This window comes from Hemiscyllium ocellatum (genome assembly GCF_020745735.1).
Source record: "Hemiscyllium ocellatum isolate sHemOce1 chromosome Y unlocalized genomic scaffold, sHemOce1.pat.X.cur. SUPER_Y_unloc_2, whole genome shotgun sequence".
Classification (NCBI taxonomy): domain Eukaryota; kingdom Metazoa; phylum Chordata; class Chondrichthyes; order Orectolobiformes; family Hemiscylliidae; genus Hemiscyllium; species Hemiscyllium ocellatum.
In genome coordinates, this window is record NW_026867601.1 from 265,472 (window position 1) to 276,867 (window position 11,396).

The window sequence follows — 11,396 nt, forward strand, 5'->3', positions numbered from 1 at the left end:
GCAGCGGCGTGACATGGTTCTATAGGTAAAGCTGAGTGATTGCACTTATAAACAGGCAATCCCGTTTCTTTTTGCGGTGTCTCGCTGAATTTGGTCAAGGCATTGACTGGAATAGACCATGATTCAATGTATGAAAGCACATTTCACTGGGGTGGAACCTAAACCCGCATAGTGACTGGGAATAAAACAATGGAAACTCTCAGCACAGGAACAAGAGACACTGAAGCAGACACATGAGGACAAATATCTTTTCTCTGTCAGTGAAAGGCCCTGCTTCACAAAGGGGAGACTTCGAGGTGAAGCAGTGACGGTGATAATTTCTGCTGATTATTCACCCGATGATTGCCGTTTCTGACCGAAGTCCGTGTTTAAATTACATACTGACAACCTGTCTGCACCAGCCCGGCGTTTGGGGCCAGTAGCGTAATGGACAACGCGTCTGACTTCGTATCCGAAGGTTGTAGGTTCGAGTCCTACCTGGCTCGGGGCTGTGGCGCTCTTTATTGCGCATGCTTCCTGTTGCATTGCCATTTCTGAGTTGTTTGGAGATGCTGGCATTGGATTCGTGCGTTTGTGAATTTGAAAGTTGCATTTCAGCCCGTTGCAGCTCATTCTCACACCATGTTGACAGATCTCTGAAAATTGCCACCCAGGTAAATAGTGCTGTGAAGAGGCATATGGTGTACTGGCTTTTATCGGTAGAGGAATTGAGTTCCGGAGTCCTGAGGTCATGTTGCAGTTGTATAAGACTCTGGTGCAGCCGCATCTGGAGTATTGTGTGCAGTTTTGGTCGCCATACTATAGGAAAGATGTGAAGGCACTGGAACGGGTGCAGAAGAGGTTTACCAGGATGTTGCCTGGTATGGTAGCAAGATCGTATGAAACCTGAGGGCCAACTTTTATACACTAAGACCGATAAGCGTATAGAATGAGCTGCCAGTGGAAGTGGTTGAGTGAGAAACATTTCCAGTCCCCAGAGTTCGAGTTTCTCCCGCACCGCACACCCCATTCCCACTCCCCAGACTCTGTGCATCACCCTCCCCACACCCGCAACCCACTCCCAGAGTCTGCGTGTCTCCCTCCCCCTCATACCCACACCCCTACTCCCCAGAGTCGATGTTTCTCTCTCACCCCATACCCCAAAATACACTCCCCGAATCTGTTATGCTCCCCCCTACCCGACTCACAGTAATCCCCATTGCCAGAGTCTCTTTGGCTTCACCCCCACACACACACACACACACCACAGTCACACTCCCAGAGACTGAGGGCCTCCCTCACTCCTCGCCCACATTTCCAGTTCCCAGAGTTCGAGTTTCTCCAACACCACACACCTCATTCCCACTCCCCGACTCCGTGCATCTCCCTCCCAAAAACCTCTATTCCCACTCCCAGACTCTGTGTGTCTCCTTCCTCCCACACCCCCATCCTCACTCCCAGAGTCTGTGTGTCTCCCTTCACTCCCACATTCCCATCCCCACTCCAGAGTCTGTGCGTCTCCCTCCCACCACACCTCTAACCCCACTCCCAGAGTCTGTTGTCAAAATCCCCCGACATCTCCATCCCCACTCTCAGAGTCTGTGTGTTTCTCGCCCCCATCTTTTATCCCAGAGTCCGTGTGATTCCCTCCTCCTACAGCCAACTCCCAACTCCAGTGTCTATGCATCTCTTCACCCATGCTCATCCCAACTTCCATAGTCTGTGTATCTCCCTCCCGCAACATCTCCACCCCATTGCAGAGTCTATGTGTCTCCCTCTCCCTCACACACCCAAGGTCTGTGAGTCTCCCTCCCTCCATACCCCCATCCCCACTCCCAGAGTCTATGTGCTCCCCTTTACCCCACAATCCCATTCCCACTCGGTAGAGTGTGTTTATCACCCTCCCCACACACCCCCATCCTGACTCCCAAAGACTATGTCTCCCTCTCCCCCCACACTGCCATTTGCACTCCCGGAGTCTGTGTGTCTCCCTGGTCCACACATCTCCATCCCCACTCCCTAGAGTTTGTGCTTCTCCATCCACACCTCCCCACACTGCTGAAGGCTGCAGAATATAGAATCTAAAACCGATTTTTAAAAAAAAGTTTATATCATACGAAAAAGTAACAAAAAGTGCAAGATCAGAAATATTAAAAGGTACAGTCGAAGTGCTCCAGATTTTGAGAATTGAATGACCTTGTTAGATGGTTTGGAGATTCGTCCAACAACGTCCTGGAATCAGACTGTTAAACCGAGTTCGAAGGTTGATTTGTAAGTGTTACATCAACGTGATTGCATACCGCCCCATGAACCTGTTTCCAGATATAGGCCACATTTGCAGATGTTTCCTCAGACTGTTTCCCCTGGGTATTTATTTTCTGATCAGAAGCGAAATGTGTGGCACACAGAAACAGGAAGTTTTGGGTCAGCTGAGAATGACACACCGGGCAACAATTCCCTGTTATCAGTGCAAGCAGTCTTCCTGCCTGTGGGGGTGAACACTCACTGACAGCATCAAAACGAAATAGGCAGATTACGGTTGGTTTCAACATTGTATTCAATTCCATTCCAAGTTTCCACAATGAAACATAAAACACCCAAGATTATTTAAGCTAAAGTACGTTAACTGTCAGCTGAGAGTTATCACTGGGCGAAACAGGCCAAAGGACAATTAATAATTTCATTTGCAATTCTCTGTTTAAACCTTTCACAAACTTCGGCGATATCTCAGGTCAAAGGCAAGAAGAGATTGTATCAATGCACAGGTATTTCTACCTTGTACCTATCTTCAGTCATATTTTGCTCTTCTCTTTTTGCTTTCATTCATGTAAGATATCAAGAACAAATTTAAGATTTCAGTAAGCGAATCACAGTTGAGGTTCTGGTGGACTGGACATGTTGATTCCGCTTGCACAAGAAGGGTGGTAGGGATATTCCAGAGCTTGACGTCAGTGCTGGGAAAGTGCTGGAGAATGTACTGAGGGATGAAATCCATTTACCTTTGGAAAAGAATAGGATTATCAGTGATAGACAATGTGGTTTTGTGTGGGGGAGATTGTGCCTTGCCAATTTAGTAGAGTTGTTGAGGAAGTGGCCAAATAGATAGATGAAGGAAAGGCTGGCACGGTAGGTTCATTTAAGGTGCGTCTGAACAGATACATGAGGAGGATACAGATTCTTAGGAATTGAGTGATAGGTTTAGATAGTGAATTTGGATCAGCACACGCTTGGAGGGCGGAAGGGACTGTTCCTGGGATGTTAATTTACTTTGTTCATTGTTCTTCCTTGTGTAGTAATGGACATTAAAGTAGATATTTCAGAATATGCCGCAGAGATCATTTCTGCAGTGTAAGAAAACAAAACCTAAGGAAAGCAATCACAATCCCTGTTTCAAAATAAAATACTGGAACCAAACTGAGAATAAATCTATATTGTTGCACACTGATAGGGGGTAGACCTGAAGATTTGACAGATATAGGAAAGTGGAAGAATGTACGTTTAATAAGGAAACAAGTATCAGACTAAAAGTTAGAGTTAGCTAGTTAGATTAAATAGACAGAGACATTACTGACAGGTTTTAAAATATAATTAACAATATGGAGGTTGGTGTTGTGGACAGTGAGTCAGTGAAACTAGCAACAAAAAGGAAATGGTCAATTCATTGTATAGGTACATTGCGACAGCCCTCTACATCAAAAATAGGTGGAAAATCAGGAAAACCAAAGAAGGTTGAGATAGAATTGAAATTACAATCGCCACTGAAGCGTTCCTGATAAAATAGTTGTAGCCTGGATAAGGGTTAAAATTCATGCTCGGAATATTCACAGAAAACTGACTCACAAAATGTTTCATGCATTAGTTTTTAGTTTCCAAAATCAGGGAATGTTCTATGAAATTGCAAAATTGTGAATTGAAATCCTTCATTAAAAGGGACAGATACAGAAAGCAGAAGCTACTTGACAGTTAAGTCAGCTTCTGGCATAAGGAGTAAGATAGAAACTATTATCAGGAACGGTCAAGTTAATCAGATGGAATCAATATGACTTTGTAATGGCAACATCATGCCTGCAGTTCATCGCAGATTTCTGACGACTTTGAGCGTGTGCAGTTGATAAAGGAACAGCAGTTCACGTAATGTATTTAGATACAGGAGTCATTGAAACATAAAAATATTGACCAGGAGTAGGCTATACACATCATTGAGCTTGTCCTGTGATTCAGTACAATCAGGGCTAATAAAAGTCCAGTGAACATTCAAAGCACTCCCTCTATGGTGATGATAGCTTTCCAGACATAAGGAAAACTTAATTGCACTCCGTTCACCAATTGTAGTCTAACCAAACTCCTATGCAACTTAAACAAAGCTTCATTGCTCCAGGGTTCAAATTATCCTGTAGTAAGGGCGAACATTCTATTAATCTTCCAAATCTGGAGTGAATAAAGGGTCACATCAAACATTTTTCTGGTGGATAATTAAACAACTCATCGGAGGGGTAGGATATTTCTATCGTTCCTGATGGAGAACACAACACATCAGTGTAAAAGTTAAGGCTGAAGCATTCACAGCAATCTATCGTCAGAAATGCCAATTGTACGATCCATCTCGGCTTCGTCCGATTATCAGCAATATTACCGATACATGTTTTCAGCCAATTTGCTTCTCTCCACGTGATAACAAGACATTCTGGGAAGCTCTGCTTACTCAAACGTTACGCAGCCGACAAAAGTACTGATGGTTTTAGCGAGGCAAGCACTTCCAGCGTAGCTGCAACGATGGCAAAAATCCGACAACGTGTGAAATAGTTGAAAAGTGTGTTGCTGGAAAAGCGCAGCAGGCCAGGCAGCATCCGAGGAGCAGGAGAATCGACGTTTCGGGCATAAGTCCTTCTTCAGTAATCAGGACTCCTGAAAAGGGCTTATGCCTGAATCATCGATTCTCCTGCTCCTCGGATGCTGCCTGGCCTGCTGCAATTTTCCAGCACCACACTTTTCAACTCTGGTCTCCAGCATCTGCAGTCCTCACTTTCTCCCAGTGTGGGAAATAGGCCAGCCACTTCCTGAGCACAGAAAGCAGGACAATCCAATCTGACCAATTTCTGCTCCCATGCTCGGTCATGAGTTGGGTGTGTGAAAATGCCATCAACAGAGCAATCTGTTTCCTCCGGGTGCTCCGGTTTTCTCCCACAATCCAAAGATGTGCGGGTCAGGTGAATTGGCCATGCTAAATTGCCCATAGTGTTAGGTAAGGGGTAAATGTAGGGGTATGGGTGGGTTGCGCTTCGGCGGGTCGGTGTGGACTGGTTGGGCCGAAGGGCCTGTTTCCACACTGTATGTAATCTAATCCTGACCGAATTCCACACTTGATTTATGCATAGACAAAGAACTGATTCCCTGAAGCGCGGGCAGAGAGACAGCACTTGACTTAAACGTCACATTCGCCCGAGATTAATATTATAGGGCCCGACGAGAACTGGAATCAGTGAGTATCAGATGACAAACTCTCTGTTGCCTGGAGTCGTACCTCGTACATTGGAAGATGGATCTGATTGTTGGAGGTCAATCCTCTCAGCTCCAGGACACCTCCATTCGAGTTCCTGAGGGAAGTATCCTTGGCCGAAGCATCTTCAGCTGTGTAATCAATCATCCTCATTTCATCGTAAGACCAGAATTGAAATCTGTGCCGATGATAGCACTTTTTATGACATCTCGTACATGGAAGCAATACATATTCAAATGTAACAATATCAGGACATTATCCGGAATTGGACTGACGAGTGACATTGACACCACTTCCAGGCAATAAGAGATAATCTAGCAAAAACGCCTTGACATTCAATGGTGTTACCCTCATTGAAAAAACCCCGCCCCACTATCAGCATGCTGGGTATTATCGTTAACTAGAAACTGAACTGGACATTCCATATAAGCACAACGGTTCGAATAGCAGGCCAGGGGCTCGGAATACTGTGACAACCAATTCACCCTCCTGACCCCTAAAGCTAATTGGCTCTCTAAAAAGCAGAAGTTAGGAGTGTAATGGCACACTTCCCCACTTGACTGGATGGGTGCAGCTTCAGCTACACTCAAGAAGCTTGACGTCATCCAGGGCAAAGCATCCCACTTCAGTAGTCGCACTCTTACAAGCACACGTTGCCTCCAAATTTGATACTCAGTACCTGCAGTGAGAAAGCTCTCACAAACAGAAATGCAATAAATCTGACACTTTATATTACGACCAAGAACTCAACACGTGTAAATTATGGGGGAGCATGGAAATCTGAAAAAAAAGCAGAACAGAAATGTGGGAATCATGGACCAGGTGAATCAGGTTCTGCAGCCAGAGCATCGAATATAGATGTTAGATTGATTGTTGGATGCAAAGTCTCCTGTTATATTGCCAGTATTCCACTCCAATATTTATTCGTGATATAAAGTGTCAGATTTATTGCATTTCTGTTTGTGAGAGCTTTCTCACTGCATTTCCAACATTAGGATCAGAGTGGTAATATCACTCGAACAGTATTCCAAACTCCAGTTGGAGGTTGAGTGGACAGGAGGTGGAATACACCATTTGCCAAGGGGAAATTTGAATGTAAAGTAATCAGGAGAAAAATGGTGACAATGTAACAATAGTCAATGGAACAATACCAAAACAGCTGGTTTACTAATTACCATTAGAAAATCCGTCTACTGCATTTACCTCATCAGCCAACATCATGGATGGCAATGCTATCTCACAGCACCAGGGTCCTGGGTTCGATTTCCCCCCTGTCTGCTTGGAGTTTGCACATTCTCACTGTGTCTGCTTGGGTTTCCTCTCACAATCCAAAGCTGTGCAGACCAGATGAATTGACCACGCTAAATTCCCCACAGTGTTCTGTGCCCTAGTCAGGGGTAAGAAAGGGTAGAGAGATGGGTTTCTCTTCGGAGGGGCGGTCTGGACTTGTTGGGCCAAAGGGCCTGCTTCCACATTGTAGAGAATCTAATCATCAGAATCCACACCCACTGTCAGGTAACTGATGATGTCTGAAGTGACATTAGCAAGTGACACAGTGGGTAATTAGGGAGAGGGTCCCATTGATGACTGAAAATGCAACATCTAAGTTTCATGATAGATTAAAAGAAAATATAAGCGCGACTAAACCTCACAACAACAATATCGATTAAATGAAATTGTTGTGGTAGTTCTTGATTTCACTTCAACTATTTTATATGGCTATTCTAAAACGCACGTTGAGCTATGTTGCATTGTTGAAAATTTTACCAATCTAAAGGGACAACAATATAAATCAATGTTCAAAGTGTATCCAATTGGACAGAAATGTTTCATTGCATGAACTTCCAGAATTCAAATATTCAGCTAAATTAAAATGTTGAATTATGTTTATCTTCCAGATATAAATAATATCTGTTGCAATTCATAGTCATGAAATTTGCCTTCACTTCCGCAAACTGTCAACGTTCTTCAAATAAAATTGGTTTGATTTGAAACTTATCATTTGAAACTTCGTTCATCTGGCTTTACTGTCATCAACTCTGCTTTGAAACCAGTGAAGTGTTTATGTAAATAAACACAGAAATAGAACTCTCAGAATAGATGACAGAACAACAAAACCCCAGGTTATATTTCCCCACAAGCACAGTACACAAATAATGGCAAATATGCAAATAAAACAACGGATTTTTAAATCTTATTTTTCATTTGTGGGACCTGGGCATCTCTTGGCTGGCTCGCATTGATCCCTATTTGCCCTCGAGAAGGTGATGGTCAGCTGTCTTCTTCAATCGCTGTTGTGGGTTGATCCATTATTCCGGTAAGGAGGGAATTTCCATAATAATTGTAGTTCGTCCCTTTAAATATAAAAGTTGTCTGATTCTAAAATCACAGTGATATCAATTTCCATGCTTAGTCCAAAAAAAACTTCAATTTTGAGATTGATTGGCACAGCTAACGTTTCTTTCTCTGTCTCTCTTTCGCTTTTCCACTCCAGCCTTCCCCCATTTTTTATATCTGATGCCGTGTTTTGCATTTCCACAATCAGACAATGTTTTCATAAATAACATAAAGTCAACGCCTCACCAACATATTGGCTCATAGTGTCATAGCGAAGTCCAGCGTGGAAACAGACCCTTTGGTCAGACATGTCCATGCAGAACAAATATCCCAACCCAATCTTATCCCACCTGCCAGCACCCGGCCCATATCCCTCCAAACCCTTCCTATTCATAAATCTCATTAGATGTCTTTTAAATGTTGCAATTGTACCAGCTTCCACACTTCCTGTGGCAACTCATTCCATACACGTACCACACATTAAGTGAAAAAATTGCCCCTTAGATCCCTTTTGCATCTTTCCCCTCTCACCCTAAACCTACGCCATCTAGTTCTGGACTCACCCATCCAGGGAAAAGACTTTTCCTATTTATCCTATCCATGCCCCTCATGATTTTATAAACTTTGATGAGGTCACCCCTCAGCCTCTGAAGCTCCAGGGAGAACAACCATAACCTATTCAATCTCTCCCTATAGCTCAAATCCTCCAAACCTGGCAACATCCTTATAAATCCTTTTTGAACCTTTTTTTAAGTTTCACAATATCCTTCCAAAAGGAAGGAGACCAGAATTGCATTAAATATTCCAACAGTGACCCTAATCAATGTCCTGTACAGCTGCAACTTGACCTTCCAACTCCTCTACTCAATACCCTAACCAATAAAGGAAAGTATACCAATCGCCTTCTTCACAATCCTGTCGACTTGCGGCTCTACTTTCAAGGCGCTATGAAACTACACTCAAAGGTCTCTTTGCTCAGCAGCGCTATCTAAGACCTTACCATCTTATGATCTGCTAAGATTTGCTTTCCCACAATGCAGCACCTCACATATATCTGAATTAAAATCCAACTGTCACTCCTCAGCCCACTGTCCCATCTGATCAAGATCCCATGGAAACCTGAGATAACATAGAACATAGAACATAGAAGGATACAGCGCAGTACAGGCCCTTCGGCCCTCGATGTTGCGCCGACCGAATCCTACCTAACCTATACTAGCCCAATAACTTCCAAATGCCTATCCAATGCCCGCTTAAATGACCATAAAGAAGGAGAGTTCACCACTGATACGGGCAGGGCATTCCATGAACTCACAACCCGCTGTGTGAAGAATCTACCCCTAACATCTGTCCTATACCTACCACCCCTTAATTTAAAGCTATGTCCCCTAGTAACACCTGACTCCATTAGCGGTAAAAGGTTCTTAGTATCTACCCTATCTAAACCCCTAATCATCTTATACACTTCTATCAGATCTCCCCTAAACCTTCTCTTCTCCAATGAGAACAGCCCCAAGTGCCTCAGCCTTTCCTCATAAGATTTTCCTACCATTCCAGGCAACATCCTGGTAAACCTCCTCTGCACTCGTTCTAAAGCTTCCACATCCTTCCTATAGTATGGCGACCAGAACTGCACACAATACTCCAGATGAGGCCGCACCAGAGTCTTATACAACTGCAACATGACCTCAGGACTCCGGAACTCAATTCCTCTGCCAATAAAGCCCAGTACACCATATGCCTTCCTCACAGCACTATTTACCTGGGTGGCAACTTTCAGAGATCTGTGTACATGGACACCAAGATCCCTCTGCTCATCCACACTACCAAGTAGCCTACCATTAGCCCAGTAATCCATCATCTTGTTATTCCTACCAAAGTGAACGACTTCGCACTTAGCTACATTGAATTCCATTTGCCACATTTCCGCCCAGCTCTGCAACTTATCTATATCCCGCTGTAACCTACCACTTCCTTCCTCACTATCCACAACTCCACCGACTTTTGTGTCATCCGCAAACTTGCTTACCCAGCTTTCAAGTCCTTCCTCTAGATCATTTATAAAGATAACAAAAAGCAATGGTCCCAAAACAGATCCTTGTGGTACACCGCTAGTAACTGCGCTCCAAGATGAACATAATCCATCAACTACTACCCTCTGTCTCCTTCCAGCCAGCCAATTCCTAATCCAAACCTCTAATGTATCCTCAATGCCATACCTCCGAAGTTTTAGCATTAGCCTACCATGGGGAACCTTATCGAACGCCTTACTAAAATCCATATACACAACATCTACTGCTTTACCCTCATCCACTTCCTTGGTCACCTTCTCAAAGAACTCAATAAGGTTTGTGAGGCACGACCTGCCCTTCACAAAACCATGCTGGCTATCCCTGATCACGTTATTCCTACCCAGATGTTCATAAATCTTATCCCTTACCATTCTCTCCAAGACTTTGCCCACCACTGAAGTCAGACTCACTGGCCTATAGTTGCTAGGGCTATCCCTACTCCCTTTCTTGAACAATGGGACCACATTGGCTATCCTCCAGTCCTCTGGTACTATTCCTGTTGACAACGATGACATAAAAATCCAGGCCAATGGCTCTGCTATCTCCTCCCTAGCTTCCCATAGGATCCTGGGGTAAATGCCATCAGGCCCAGGAGACTTATCTATATTCATCCTTTCCAATATTCCCAAAACCTCTTCCCTGCATATTTCCAGGGCATCCATTCTAATTATTTGTGATTCCATATTCACATCAGCAACAGTGTCCTGTTCCTGAGTGAATACTGATGAAAAGTACTGATTTAATGTCTCTCCAATCTCCTCCGCCTCCACACACAACTTCCCACTACTATCCTTGACTGGACCGATACCTACCCTAGTCATCCTTTTATTCTTGACATACCTATAGAAAGCCTTTGGGTTTTCCCTAATCCTACCAGCTAAAGACTTTTCATGTCCCCTTCTCGCTTTTCTTAACTCCCTCTTTAGCTCCTTCCTGGCTACCTTATAACTCTCAATCGCCCCTACTGAACCTTCACGCCTCATCTTTACATATGCCGCCTTCTTCCCTTTCACAAGGGACTCCAATTCCTTACTAAACCACGGCTGCCTCACAAGGCCCTTTACACCATGCCTGACTGGTACATACCTATCGAGGACACGCAGTAGCTGCTCCTTGAACACTCCCCACATCTCATTAGTGTTCTTCTCTTGAAGCCTGTTTTTCCAATCCACACATCCTAAGTCATGCCTCACTGCATCATAATTTCCCTGCCCCCAGCTATAGCTCTTGCCCTGCGGCACACGATTATCCCTCTCCATCACTAAAGTAAAAGTCACCGAGTTGTGGTCACTGTCCCCGAAGTGCTCACCTACCTCCAAGTCCAACACCTGGCCTGGTTCATTACCTAGAACCAAATCCAATATAGCCTCCCCTCTTGTTGGCCTGTCGACATATTGTGTCAGGAAACCCTCCTGCACACATTGTACAAACACCGACCCATCTAATGAACTCGAGCTATAGCTCTCCCAGTCAATATCTGGGAAGTTAAAGTCCCCCATAACAACCACCCT

At 44.2% G+C, this 11,396-nt stretch overlaps 1 non-coding gene across 1 annotated transcript; it reads left to right on the forward strand.

Annotated features, from left to right (window-relative positions):
• The first annotated feature begins 412 nt into the window (after window positions 1-412).
• trnar-ucg (transfer RNA arginine (anticodon UCG)) lies at window positions 413-485 on the forward strand. Its single transcript has one exon. It is a non-coding gene; the product is annotated as a tRNA-Arg (tRNA).
• Window positions 486-11,396: the final 10,911 nt, after the last annotated feature.